The 9,190-nt window shown below is 38.5% G+C and overlaps 1 protein-coding gene across 1 annotated transcript in view; it reads right to left on the reverse strand.

Annotated features, from left to right (window-relative positions):
• LRRC8B (leucine rich repeat containing 8 VRAC subunit B) overlaps positions 1-9,137 on the reverse strand; it is a 30,699-nt gene extending 21,562 nt beyond the window's left edge. The window contains exon 1 of the mRNA XM_041483171.1: positions 9,068-9,137. The gene's annotated coding sequence lies outside the window, so the exon portion shown is untranslated. The remainder of the gene's footprint in view (positions 1-9,067) is intronic.
• Between the last annotated feature and the right edge of the window lie 53 nt (positions 9,138-9,190).

The following is a 9,190-nucleotide window of genomic DNA, read 5'->3' on the forward strand; positions in this document are numbered from 1 at the left end:
TAAATGTTACAAAAGCTAATAATTTTCAAATTATATTCACAGTTTTCAAACATGTACTCAGTACACATATAGCCAGTAGTGTTAGTTTCAATTTAAAAGAGACATTAAAATATATAATGCTTGTGAGGAAGTACAAGCATTGCACTGGAGCCAAAAGTGAAACCAATTAAAATAAAAGGGAACCGCACTTTTTAATCCAAACTTGTAGAAATACCAATGAAGAGGTGTGTTGAAAAAAAAATAAAAGACTGTTTTTCTAGTTTGCAGTCCCGGTGGTAGCCTAGCAGGGAATGTATTTGTTTTAGGCTGACAGTTTCTACTTAGGGTATGTACGCTGATAGTAATCTAACCTCAGAGAAACAGCTACTGTCACCACAAAGATGTCAACATCGTGGCATTGTCTGCAATTACCGCTCCAAGAGTCATTGGTGAGGTTTGGTAAACAGCAGAGAGCAGGCCAGTCTCTTCCCAGGAGACCAATTCCCTTTTGTCTCATGACCTGCCGCCTCCTTAGCTGGCTGTATCATCGAGACAAATTTTCTGCTCTATTAGGGTTTCCCTGAGGAATTATTTAATCGGTTTTACGGGGACTATTTCCCCCTTCCGTGAGCAAAATAAATAAAAGTACATCTGTTTTATAATCTTGCTTTCTACTAACACAAAAATGAAAAGTCTTTCTCCAGGATCTGCCGTATTTTCTTTTTGTCAGCAATATACTAGGAAGACAAATTCATGTTTGACTAAATTATAGAACCAAGACTGAATTAAGTCAGAACACGGAAGTTAATGTTCACAAGATTCATAATTGCTTGAGCTGAAGATTGCAGCACAGTTATCTAGGTTTAGTTCTTTACTGTGATACTGAGTAGCTCATAGGGAAGCACAAGGGGAAGACTCAATCCGTCAGTCACACCACACTGATCTCTGAGCAAAGGAAATATTTTGTTAACATCTTACTCAAAACCAGCACTGTTTTAGCTGGGCAGCTACTCACTGTATACGTAGCCAATCAAGCTCATCTTTAAGGTTAGCTTAGTGACAATTATTTCAGGATTAATTTCTTCCACTCTTTTTCAAACTTTATTTGGAACATGTCCTTCAAGCTCCAACACCCATTCTATTTGCTTGTGACAGCCATCTATAAGATACTGAAAAACAACAGCTTGACAATACTGTGAAAGTTGAGCTTCCTTTCACACATCCTGCCATCCCCTGATCATTTTTAACTTGCTATTTAGATGTCACAAACACAACTTTGAAAATATATATATATATATATATAAAATAATGATTCAAAATGTTATGCTCAGTGTGACTATTGGCTATCCAGAGCATCTGCTTCAACCCCTTCACTTGTACAATTTTGGGAAATCCCATGTAGTAAGAAAGGGAAAGCGACATAGGAAAGTGCTGTATATTTAAAAGGGCAATACATTAAAAATTTCACTTTAAAACATTTTCTATTGGAAATTCTTTTTAATATTACAGAGATGATATTTCTCTTGTCTTTTAACCCTCCAGCAGTGCTTGGGGTTGCAGGAGCAGCAGCATCTTGATCAGTGATCATGCTGGCAGCATTATCTGAAGCTAAGCCTGTTCTGTAAATAAAGCACCCTATGACAACTTGCCTTGTGATCACCAAGTGCATTTCTGCCTATCTGATTCTCAGGATCCTGTCCTTCCATATGAAAGGCTATAGCTGCCTTTCACAATCCAACCACAACTCTTTAACTCCTAAACTCCATACTACCATTTATTCTCCTTAAGAGAGTAAAAAATATGTCAGCTTCATAGTTATTCATATAATTCCATTTAATTCCTTGGAACATCCTGATTATTATCTCACTTGCTTCTTTTGGCATTTGCTAAAGCTTCTTTGTCTTCTGACAATTTATAAATCACATGTTCCTTACTCTCCAGATCGTTGATTCCTGGTGCACCAGCGTGGCTGGCAGTGACCAGCAAAGGCTCTCCTGCAGGGGCGGGTATTTTAGAACAACACTTCCCTCTGCCGGTCCTGCGGGCAGTCACACTCTGCCTGCCCGGAGGGACCTGCGCGCCTCCCTCCGCCTCTCGCTCCGACAAGGACCCTGCTCCTCCCAGACTGCGCGGGACAGTGCGAAACTAGCAAAGCTCAAAATAATTCATGAATAGGATAATCATAAAAATTTAATCTAGTATCAACTGGACAGAAATATCAGTATACTTCTCAAGACAGGAGTATCTCAAAGCCATAGATATGTGAAAGTCTCAGACCCCTGGGAGTCTCAGGGTCTGACATTTCATATTCCCTCCAAAACCCTGACAGCTTTATGCCAGATGAAATTAGAAGAATATATAAAAATACCTTATACCTAAATCATCAGGCATTTCTTTCTAGTGTGTAAATATATAGGGCCATGCAGAAAAAAAAAAAAAAAAAAAAAAAAGGACAGTTAAAAAGAATTGCCTGCACCTCTTGTGACTCTCTGAAAACTAAGTTGGTGCTACAGTGAGTTTTAATTGAGTGCCACACTTCCTACCTGGCCATCTGTTCCAAACTCCTTGCAATAACCAGAGTATGACATTTTACAGGGGTTGATGGAAGCTACTATATTCAGATACAGCTGTCTTGCCTTCAAGTCATTCAGTGGTTGCAATATTGTCCTCAGCTGAGGGTGTTAGAAGGAAGGGGAGACAGAACTGCAGAGATACGTGAATAAGACTGTGCTTAATTCTTGCCCTTCCCAAGGACAGGAACTGGTCCCAGTGCAGTAGTACACGTGCTCCTTACTCATTTGTAAGAACACCATTGAAAAACATAGTTAAGCATTTTACTGAACAAAGATTCTGTTCACATATTCTACTGAATGAAGGCTTTTAGTGAACTTCAAAACATAGGAAGAAGATAAATAAGCTGAAGACAGAAGAAGGGGAGTAGAAAATACAGATATAATTCTAAAACAAAATTCCCCATTCGTGAAATTTACTTTGAAAAGGCAGACAGAGAGACAGAGACTTTTTCTGTTCCACAGAAGAAATGTCAAAAGATTGGATCAAGGTGGTACTCACTGTTGAAAGGTAGAACAGGTAAGAGTGCTGAAAGCCATAATGAGGTTAATTGGAATAAGCCACCATTATAAAACAGGAAATAGATAGGTGGTTCTTGATCTGTGCTCAAAACAAAGCCTGTGCTAAGCACACAGAAGGTCTAGTTAGAAAATATCATATGAGAAATATTTCACATGGAAAAAAAATGTATTCAAAGAGTTTGGAGAAGAAATATAGGGCTTGAATAAAGAAACCAGAATGTGAGGATTAAGGAGGCATTCTGAGTAACAACAAAAGGAAAAGGAAATAAAAAAGCAAACTCAACTGCATAAGGTGGCATAAGCAATGCTTTTCTAAGCAGGTTGTTTTCCAGTCATTGTCTTGTTTTTTCATGCTGAAGAATCGGATTCTCTGTGTCGTGTCAATGGTATTGAATTTTTGCCTCCTGGTGATCCTTGCATCTTGTTGGTTATTGGTAAAGTCTCTGTCTGAGACTTTCCAAGGAATTTCTAAGATGGACTCCAAGTAGACAGCATAAGATGAGTATTTGTCTTCCAAGATCTTTCAACACAAAATAAATGTTTTTTGGCTCTAGCAGCCATATAGGCATTATCAGCTCACATTTGACACTTAATACCGCATTACTAATAATTGCTGTATGTCTGCTAGAATGCTACTGACAAATAATAAAAAATCAGTGCCTTAATATTCAAATACCATTCACTCCTATTGCTCAAAAAATGCTTTGACTCCATTGTACTCCATTGCAAGTACAAGCCACAAAAAATGCAATTAAGAATCTAGCACTTGAAACACTACATCACACAATTTTCTGCAGGAATACACTTCAGTGTATTCTTATGCAGATCCTGGTTTCTCTCAACTATCCTAGGCCTCTTTCACTTATACTATCTTATTTTTTACATTTCATTCACCTTGCACAGGGGTGAGAAATTTACACCTAGTAAATATTCCATAAATGCCTACTTCTGTTTGCTCAGCATTCTTGCAAAGTCTTGAATTTCTTGAATTCAGCACTTGTCTGGGGACAACTTTATGCTTGCTAGAAATCAGAAGTCCCCCAGTAGGGAACTCCTGACTGTGTTGTTTAATGTCATCATTGTTCCTTTACTTGTTAGGCCTCAGACATGCAGCCCTGATTTCAACTCAGACAGCCCAAGAGGGTCACTCCCTTCAGGTTTTCTCATGTTGCTGATTATAGTCCCCAGCTAATTTTTCATCAGAAGCTGCTGCTGCCTCAGGTCTGCAGCCTGGTTTAGTGTGATATTTCTCCCCACTTTGGGGTTATCCAAATTAAGTGGATCAGTTAAACACTTTTAGTTACAAGGTTTCGCTTTGTATCATTTTGAAACACTCCATTTGGGATCTATCAGCATAGGCTCTTTACCATTTAACTTACTCTTACAAAAAACCAGTATCTGCTCCTCACCTTGCAGTCTCAGATGCTCAGGGAAGCTGTTAGATCAAAAGACCAAAGGCAAATTATTTGTCTTTCAGCACACATTTAATTTGGATCATCGCCTCATTCCCTTCAGCCTTCTTTCTAAATGTGTATTTTGAGACTGTTCAGTGATTTATCTGAAAAAATTATTCCAAATATCCCCCCAGAGCATGTACACATCAGTTCTCTAATATTTGAAGCCCGTGCCAGAAAAAAATGTCACACAATCATTTTCTGCTAACTTGAGGAACCCATAAGAAGAAAGTGTCTCTGCTATGTCTCAACAGAAACTTGCTTTATGTTTTCTAGAGAGCATGGGAAAAATAAGACAAGAAGGTCTATTATACCAAAGTATCTTTACCTCAATTCAAATACAGGGAAGGTACCTCTGGAATTTGTCAGAACATACTTCCATTGTCATACCCTCTTTCATTTTTATTAATGGCATGATTCTACAGGGGGAAGAAGCTAATTTTGTCCACAAACCCTCACAATATAAAAATATTAATTTTATAATGCAGTCAAAGATACATAGACACAATATAAGATCAGCATTGGTGGTATTAAAAATATCCAAATAATAAACTAATTGTTTGTGGCTACTGCTAAGAAATGCTAGAGCTTTCCAACACCCACTTCACTCTGCAGTTGCATTCAATTTTCTTTCTCACACTTTCATTAAAAATGTATGAGGTCATTTAAAATTGGAGTCCTCTCAGCACCTTCTAAGATTAGATCTTTAGAGGCAATAAAGCAAGTATAATCTGAATTCCAGGATCACATTAATTGGCTATTATGCCTTTTTTTAAACAGTGCCAAGCTTATACAGTAACTACTATCTGATAAGCAAATTGTAACAGTGCAGCCTACCAGGAAAGAAAAGAAAAACTCATTATTTTTTAATGAGAATCAAAATAAATGCTTACAGCACAACCGGTTATGGGGAGTTCCTTGGCATATATTTGGAATGTGTAACCACAAAACAATGTAGTCAGATACGTGTCATACAGCTCACCCCAAATGACTGAAAAATCCTATGCATTTGTTTAATACTCCATACTCTGAGTAGTATGGGAAATTCTCTCTGAAGTATTTCCAGCTTCCTAGACTTCCCTTATGCAATCCAGTGTGAGTCACACAGTGTGGGAGCAGAGTCACATCCTCTTCTCCAATCCAGATGCTGGCAGGACTCAGCCTTTAGGAATAAAGCTGGGCTCGTGAGATATTTGGGCTGTACTTCTTTATCTGTATTATCCTGCATTCTTTTCAAGATGGCACACTAATTCCTCATCTCCTCAAATAAGGGTTTGCAAAAGACAAGATTCACACTCTTTCTTGAGCAGGGCTTGCAGCCACACCATGGCAGACTGTGAAGTGGCAGCAGGGCCATGGGCTGGGGGTAAGGATGGTCCCTCCCACCCGAGAGACTCCAAATTATCCATGGCTGAGAGGTGTGTGGGTGTCCTGCCTAACCCACTGCACAGGCACGAGTACAGGACACCGAGCTGCTGCAGACACCAGCCTGCCTTTCTGTGCTTCTGCTTGAGAAGCAGGGCTTGAAAAGCATAGCTGTGCAATTCTGAGGGAGCAAAGCAATAGAGGAAGACACTAAGAAGATGAATTGTGAGCAAAGAGATTCTCTCATCTGCTGTCCAGTTGACTTTGTAATGAGAAAAATAGGCTTTTGTCCATTTCTTGTTAGTAAACAAGTCTGTGACAAAGACTTGTATGTCCCGTCAGTAATTAAATGCTTTTTCTTGTAAACAAAAAAAATCTTTAGGGCCTTAAATTCATATAAAAAGGAAATTACCACACATACCTGCCTTTTGGAACTGCCACATATAATGTTTTATTTTTATGACTTGTGTAATACCATTTTGGAAAGTATTGGCTATATACCAAGGGAAAGCTGATTTAGATTTTATGGTTTACATCTCTACTTTGATTTGACCAAGATACAGGTTTATTAGAGTCCTATCTACTGCAGCTAGGGTAGAAAACTCTGATGGACAAAACACAGCTGAAGTCAGCTGATTTTTTATGGACTGTTAATAGTGTGCTTGGGCACCCAAATTCTGCCAAGTAATTTTGTCCTCTTCAATTGAACTGCCTCACTAATCAGTTTTGAAGTGTAGAAACTCCTGACCTCCTTTCATATTAAAAAAAAGAAAAATGGAGCTTGATTATATGAAAAGAAATTAGACTAAAAATGCACTAATTCTTGCTTCTAATGAATGGGAATATCTGAAGCTGCCATGGTAGACTTCTATCAAAAATTGAGGAGGCATTATTAAGCAGTTACAAAATGAGTGAGATGCTTCCAAACGGAACCTCAGTACAAGATACTTGGAGTCCTTAAAAAAGGTCAGGAAAGTTAAATTTGGGTGATGGCAAAGTTACTTTTAAAATATAGAAATAGATAACATTTTTACGTATGAAAGATAAATCTAAAAAAAGCAAATGCCTCACCACACCTAAATTTATTACTTTAGCTGACCCCTGGGTTTCAGGACTGATGTAAGTTTATGAAAACTGTTGAATGCTGTATTCATCAGACAATGTATTTAATCATTAGGCTCAGTGTTCCTCCTGTTTTCCCTGCCGTGCCAAAACTTGTAAAATTCTTTTAAGTTAGTGATTTTTGAAACAGAAGTTTTGGACCTACATACTGCTCAAAGTGTAGGAAGGCTGGACTGCTTACTCAGTTTCTCTATCACTGATGAGACAGGCCTCCTTCAAGATCATCTGACTGATATGCAAGGTGAGGATTTCCTGCTTAAAGCACAAAATACCATTACATTAAAAAAATTGTCCTTCTGGGGGAAGAATTTGAAAAATTGCTACTGCATATAGGTAGCAACTACAATTTTCATAGCTGTCCACAACTACAGCAGACTTTGATTGTTGCAGATGTTGGACCTCTTATATGGTTTTCATATTACTTCTGTTGAAATTTAAACCAAACCTGTTGCACCAGAGGCTACAGAATTATAACTAAATGAACAGACACTGCTGTCTTTGCCATGTGAGTTAAACTGCAGTGGATCCCATTAACTCACATGCTCAAAAGATTCTGTAACACCTACAAGAGTCACAGTCTTGCAAGAGAGGAAATGTCAGTGCCAGCTGGAGCAGAAAATACTCAAAACCTCCTGCACTCAGCAGACCATCTCTGCTGGCCTGGTGAACACTGCGCAGCACTGAGGGCAAGGACTCAAACAGTGCTTGTTTCATCATCTGAGGATGCACCAGGAGAATCTTCCCAACATCCCTTCAGCTGTCTGTATCATGGGCCTAGGATGATGCAGAAGCCTGGGGAGTATCACAGTTCATGGACTACCCCCTGACAGCTTTGTACATAAGTCATACATACATCAATGGAACAAAAGGCCAATAGTAGGCTAAAGTTTCTTTTTTCCCCTTTTTAAGCTCCTCATGACATAGCAGAGGTTGGGATCTGCTGCCCTCCAGTGCATGCTTGCAGATGTCCTCTCTGCCAGAGGACTGCATTTGGAGACCACTAGAATTCTCAAGAAGCATTAAAAAAATTTTTTTAAAAAGTGTTCATTTTTTTTTGTGTCTTATTTAGGATCTAAAATAATTGCTGGGACTTGTTTCTTAATTTTGCTGTATTGTTCTGGCCTCGTCAGAGTATTTCTACATCCAAGAAGAGTGTTCTAGTTTGTTCTATGAAATTAGTTCTCTTCAATCAGCTCTTACTCTTTCTTTTTCTATGAATATATGCAATGATTATATAGATAACACAATACATATGGTAATGATATGCAAATATATCCCATTTTATATCTGCATTCTGCCCGTAGTTGTTATCTTTGTGATTCTTATTGACACATCAGAGAACCTTTTAGTATCCACATTAAAAAGAAACAATGAAGACTTGCTTATTTTCTCACTGGCTTGTACAGTTCTTTCAAAAATATTTATCTGTATTATTGAACATTTTTGAGCAAGAAATGTATTTGACAGTAGGTCATATCAGACCCTTGTAAAATCTGATTTGTGGGTTCTTTCAGCTCTGCAGAATCATAATGGGACTTAGCATAAAAAATTAATTTGAGTGGTACGGCCTTTCTCTTAAACAATGATATGCAATGATGTAAACAATAATTACAATGGTGTTGATATTAAGGCAAACCAGTTCTATAAAGATTTATAAGAGCAGGAAAAGTAAGCTGTAAAGACATTGCATATATATATATATATATATATCTAACTGAATAATCAAATTTGGTGATGATGAGAGGTTGATTGAAGGGAACTTTTTCATTTACAAATTGAGTAAGTCTCCATCCTGATTGTGAAAGGGAACCTTAAAAATGCAGATTCTGTGAGTTTATTGAATGCCTTAAGAAATCTGGAAAATCTCATTTTTTTCCTTATAAGTGGTAAACTTAGGCATGAGATAATTTCTTACAATTTTGACACTTTATTCCCTCCAGAAAGGCCAAAGCCCAAGAAAGGTAACCAGTTAGCCCAGTTTTCCCAAGAAAGCGCCGAGTTTTATGATGTTTGGGAGATGCTACGTACACGTGTGTGTGTAGTTTCATAACGTACCGGGGAGAGAGAGACATTTCTAAGCCTTGGTTCTTCCCTGTCGCTGCTCCGCACTGCGCGCGGCCCTCTCGCCCGCAGCAGCTCCTCACCCGCGGCGGGACGGGCGGACCCGGCCTCGGGCCG

The sequence above is a fragment of the Pyrgilauda ruficollis genome, unplaced genomic scaffold (assembly GCF_017590135.1).
Source record: "Pyrgilauda ruficollis isolate IOZ18807 unplaced genomic scaffold, ASM1759013v1 scaffold6, whole genome shotgun sequence".
Classification (NCBI taxonomy): domain Eukaryota; kingdom Metazoa; phylum Chordata; class Aves; order Passeriformes; family Passeridae; genus Pyrgilauda; species Pyrgilauda ruficollis.